The sequence below is a fragment of the Mustela erminea genome, chromosome 11 (genome assembly GCF_009829155.1).
Source record: "Mustela erminea isolate mMusErm1 chromosome 11, mMusErm1.Pri, whole genome shotgun sequence".
NCBI classification, from domain to species: Eukaryota; Metazoa; Chordata; class Mammalia; order Carnivora; family Mustelidae; genus Mustela; species Mustela erminea.
In genome coordinates, this window is record NC_045624.1 from 66,555,032 (window position 1) to 66,560,825 (window position 5,794).

The window sequence follows — 5,794 nt, forward strand, 5'->3', positions numbered from 1 at the left end:
GTGGGAGGCATGGAGTGACTAGGTGATGAAGACTGGGGAGAGTATGTGTTGTGGTGAGCGCTGTGTATTGTGTAAGCCAGGTTCTGTCACTTAGTAGCTGAGGGAGTCTGGGAATTCACTTGCCCTCTGTGTGCCTCAGTTTACTCACATACAAAATAAGGACAAAAATAGAACCTGCCTCAAAGGGCTGTTGTGAGATTTAAGTTAGTTAATATATGGAATATACTTAGAGCCATGCCTGGATCATAAGATGTGCTAAATAAAGACCCATTCTTGGGCCTTGCTCCTATATCTAAGTTTTTCTTCCAGTACCTCACTTGGTATTCTAAATGTTCTTAGATGAGGTACAAGCCTTCTGCATATCTTTAGGTAAGAAGTTATTAAACTGCCATTTAGCTATAGTGCATGATGTGTGCGTGTTGGCAGGGTGTGAGCAGTATTAATAGGAGGTGACATGACATCTTAGTTTTTGCTAAGTAGGGTTCTTGTTCAGTTAAGTTCCCAACAGGAGGTTACTTTACCCAATAAAGGCACATACTATAAAATCTCCCCTTTGCAAAGAGGAAGAACAACAGCGTTGAACCAGGTCATAGATACAGACATAGGGAACCAAATTGGATGGACAAACAAATAGAGAAGGGTTAAATTCTCCATTAATAAATGCTAGTAGTAGAGATTTTGCAAAGTGTTGTCCAGGGAAGACATACCTTCTTTGCAGAACTGAAGGTGAACCTTGAACACATGCATTGGAAAAACTAAGCATTTTCTTGCAACAATGAAATCATCAATTTGAGGAAAACGAGATTCCATCACAGTATAGCTTTAGGTAAGACAGCTGAAGACCCACAGCAGAGAAATTCATAAAAGAAACAAAAAAAAAATTATCTTTTTCATATTAGATTCAAGTTTTTACCAGTTCTTTAGGGAAGAGTAATTAAAATTTAATTCTAATAACTAACCCTTGTGAATCATTTAGACTTTTTTTTTCTAGAACATTCCCTTATTATAGCAATATATAAAGCAAACATAACTTTAAATGTTTATTTTATAAACACAACTGTATGTTAGTATAACTGGTGTTAAACAGCTTGCTCAAATTTAGGGGTATAGTTTATATATAATTCTAGAAATTCACTGGCCTTCATAAAAATATGGGATTGAAATGCATGTGTATGTTTTTAAGAGTATATAAACTTTCACTCTCTGACTTTATTCCCAATCTCAGCATTTTCACATGTCCTTGGTAAGCTAGCCAAACTCAGGACCTTTTGTTACTAAAAGAAATCAAGGTTATGTTTGCCAGAGGAAACATCCTTAAAATTTAATGAACAATGACTGCCGGTCACCTATAGAATTTTTACCTAATCCCTTCTTCCTTTAGGGCAAATGAACTTGCCCTGGGCATTCCATCCAACCCTTAAAGACTGCATCTCCTTGGAACACCTCCTTTAAAGGCACTTGAGACATCCATTTCCATTTTAATAGTTGGGTGAATACTGTACCCTCTGATCTGAAAGTCTTCAGCCTTGAAGTCATGGATGGTCACACCTTTTTGAAGGATTTTGAGCTTCAGGAAAGGTGCTGGTTCTCACTGAAGCTGCACTTTTAGAGGTTCAACATAATTCAGGCAAATATGTGTATCTTCAAAATATGTATGAAGTCACCTGCCTTCAGGCCTGTGATGTGTGTGATCATATAGAGGGCCAGGTGTGGAGGGCCAAGTTGAAGGACACAGCCAAAACCATGTCTCCTTCCCTCCAGTACAGCTGGCAGGACAGTTCACCGCTCACCATGGAGATCTGGGAAAGGTATGGCAGGGAGATAGGGCCATAAAAGGAAGTGCTTTGGGATTCCAACCACACAAGATAATTCTTCTGTCCTTGAGTTTGATTTCAACTGTGCGAAACATCTTTTGCAGTTAGTCTACTCCTTAACTTGAATAATCTGAATCCTCATCTTTGTATTCTGCCCCAAAATGCCTTCTCCACTGAGAACCATAAATTGGATCTAAATCCTCTTTTCTCTGTTGGAAAATCCCAGGTTGTCCAAGAAGTCTCAGGAGGCATTGACTTCCCAGATTTTCACTCCCTTAGGAGACAGTTCCTTAGCATTTGTAAAGCCCTTGATAAAACACTGTAACTCCTCCAAAACACTCTTTCAGAATATGTGTTGTTAATCAGCAGAGGAAATTCATCTCTCAGGCTGTAGTGCACCTGCATGCCAAACACCCCAGCATGCTGGTGCCAGTGCTCTCATCCTTCTGGAACCTTCAGTGAAGGATGTGCTGGATCTGCCCCAGGTACTGCAGCTTCCCATGGGGTGGAGGCCAAGGGCTCCATACCACACCTCTATGTGGTGGGTGGGGACAGGCATTGCAGCTTGGAGCCAGGGGAGGAGGCATGGTTGTGGGGTCCCCCCAAACCAAGGCGTGCAATGAGGGCTGGTGGGCAAGGTGGTTTGACCCTTCTGTGCACTTCTTTTCCCCTCATTTACTCTCTTCTGAGAAACCTGCTTCATTGGACAATTACTGCATGAACACACATGTGGAGCTTTGATAATGGTATATAGTGTGGCGGGGTGAGCAGAGTTTGACACAAAATAGCCCACACTGAGAATTCTGATTGGTCACATAACTACCTATGTCAGATAATTTTCAAGAATGAACACAATGTCTGTCATCCCACGTGACCTTCTAGAACCTTCCCATTCTCACATCAGGAGGTGTAACTGAATTATCCTCTAGTTGAAAATGGGTAGATTGTGACTTTCCTGAAACCAAGAATGTGATAGAAATACACTGTGTGACTCAAAAGCTAGGTCAGAACAGGTCATGTAGCTCCCCTTGCTTGCAAGACACTTGTGTTGAAAATCCGAGTCACTGTGTAAACCAGTCCAAGTGTGCTGAGGCTGCCATGCTATGAGGAAGCCCAAACTAGCTCACATGGAGAAGCTCTGAGACTCTCTCTCTCTCTCTCTCTCTAGATAAGTAGGTAAGTGGGTTAGGTGGGTAGATAAACTTAAAAGTAGTCAAGTTAACTGACCAGATGACAGAAATAATCTATTAGTCTATTAACTGACCAGATGACAAAAATAATCATGGTAGATACCTTAGTTCATCCTTCTGATAAGCCTATTGATCTGAACTTCTACCTTGCCAGCATCTCCACCTTGCACAAAATGGGAGGTCGTCATCTTCCTTCCCCATCTTGGAAAAGATAATTTGAAGGGTCCTCAGAAGTTGTTTGCCTCTTTGAAATGTTTTCCAACAGTATAGACCTGAATCAGAGCCACCTCCCTGCAGATGCTGCCATATTTACCAAGAGATCAAGCGATCAGTGTGTTGTCTTTCAGGTAGTTTGCTTCTAGTTGATTTTGCCATAACCACCCTTGTAGATCAATTTATTCACAGGTTTCAGGTTTGGGTACCCCCCATGCTATATATACCATAATCCTTAGCATGTTAACTGAAGCCTTATTGAGCTTAACAAAGTGCTATGGAATTTTTGGCAAAGCCGAAGAAGCTGTAATACCTTTGAAACACTTGGGCTGACACCATTGATACCTTATTCTGATGACCAATCCAGTCTGGGTTCCATAGGTACATAGAAGTTGCCAGCTTTTCTTGCTATCCTAACTGTTTGAATCTCAGTTCTGTACACCTTCCTTGTGACAATGCTTAGCTTTTTCATCAGTAAGCGTCCTCCTTTTGAAGCACCTTTTGGGCAAACTTCTTTCTCTTGATGCTTTATCTACAACTTTGTGAAATTCCTTTGCTTCTCCTTAAAGGTTTCTGGCAAAGCAGGAATCTTCTTTCTCTTCTCTTCCATAATCTCTATGGTTCCAGCCAGAAAAGAGCTATAAACAGATACCCTGATATCAGTGTATCTTGAGAGAAAAAGGGAGACCAGCTTTTAGCTGCTCTAGCTCTTAAGTGTTTCAATTTAGCTGCTATCTAACCACAGCCTTATAAAGGACCCTAAGAGACAATGGCCCAACTGAACCTTTCTCAAATACCAACTCCATACAATAACATGATTGTTTTATGCCACGAAATTATAAAGTGAATTGTTACAATGCAGTAGTAATTTAGGATTAGCATCTTGTGATCTTCAGCAAGTCACTTGATTCCTAGGAGTCTTGGCCTTCTTAACTATGAAATAAGGGTGTGGATAACAACTAAAGAGGGTAAGTATTAAGCTAGTCCACATGATGAACTGCTAGTGGCAAGACCCATCCTCATGGGCATCTACTACTTTATAGCTTCTCCTCACTGCCCCATTTCACTGTGGGTAAGCAATCACTCCTTTCTGTTGTTAACATTATGACAAAATTTCAAAACTTTTAGATATTTTGAAATCAATAGACAAAACACTATATGGTTTATATGAAGTTAAATAAGCTTCTTCTCACTGGTTCACAGGAGGTAGGGCATGAAGAGTCTTATGGACACAAACATGTGTTGTTTAGGAGAAGTAATATGTTGAAGCACTGTTAACCACAAAGCATAAATTAGTTCACCAGATTAGTCACCAAACAGGGTTCCAAGGACCTAAGAACAACACTACAGTTTTAGCTGGAGGTGTAGAGAATTGGGGGATAGGAATCAGTATGTCTGCAGTGGAATGTAGCCAAGTTGAAGACTGAATTGAAGGTGCTTTCTTAGCCTCTGCTCATTGGCCCAGAGGATCACTCCAGTGTCTTAGAGCCTATGACATTTACTAACATTTCTTGTTGACTACCAGTTTGCATAGCTCCTCAGAATGTCCTCGATCTAGACCTGTTGTAGGTACATGTGTTTGTGTGCACATGTGAGCATGCATTGGAGAGGAAAAAATTTTAACTCTACCTTCCTAGTTCTTTGTCCTCGATCTAGACCTGTTGTGGGTACATGTGTTTGTGTGCACATGTGAGCATGCATTGGAGAGGAAAAAATGTTAACTCTACCTTCCTAGTTCTTTGTCCTCGATCTAGACCTGTTGTGGGTACATGTATTTGTGTGCACATGTGAGCATGCATTGGAGAGGAACAAATTTTAACTCTACCTTCCTAGTTCTTTGTCCTCGATCTAGACCTGTTGTGGGTACATGTGTTTGTGTGCACATGTGAGCATGCATTGGAGAGGAACAAATTTTAACTCTACCTTCCTAGTTCTTTGTCCTCGATCTAGACCTGTTGTGGGTACATGTGTTTGTGTGCATATGTGAGCATGCACTGGAGAGGAAAAAATTTTAACTCTAAGTTCTTTGTTCTACTAATCAAATTAACATAAAATATTAACAAGACCAAAAAAATTTAATTATGTATATATGGGTGACCCATAAGATTATGAGACCCAAGGACAAGCTGGGTAGTTGAGGTTTGTATGCCATCTTGAATTACAGAATGGAAAAGGGACCTGGGGTTTTGAAGGAGAGGAGGATGATTCACAGGACGATAAGGAGAGAGGATGTATGGTAATTATATTTTTGTCCTGTCATACAGATAGGTCATTCAGATAAAAATGTTATCTCTTGGTAATAGCTTTCTTTCTGTGCCAGGCCTCTACCTAAATTCTTTTAAGTAGTTTCAAGGAGAGGTAAAAGTTATTCCTGAGTCTGCTGGCTCTTGACTGGCTTCAGCTCAAAATGGTTTACATTTTGGGAAGACTTGTTCTGAACACCTTCAGTGTAAGAAGGGAGGGATAAGGAACGTATTGTGGTGATAGATACTTAACACACAGCTCTTTTCTTTCTGTAGAAAGAAAAAGCCCTGATTTTCAGCATTTTCTGATTTCCCTGGGATAATGGCCAATTTC

General features: G+C 40.5%; 2 pseudogenes; both read right to left on the reverse strand.

Annotated features, from left to right (window-relative positions):
• Window positions 1-1,417: 1,417 nt before the first annotated feature.
• Window positions 1,418-2,401, reverse strand: LOC116568767 (annotated as a pseudogene).
• Window positions 2,402-3,108: 707 nt separating this feature from the next.
• On the reverse strand, window positions 3,109-3,839 carry LOC116569484 (annotated as a pseudogene).
• Between the last annotated feature and the right edge of the window lie 1,955 nt (window positions 3,840-5,794).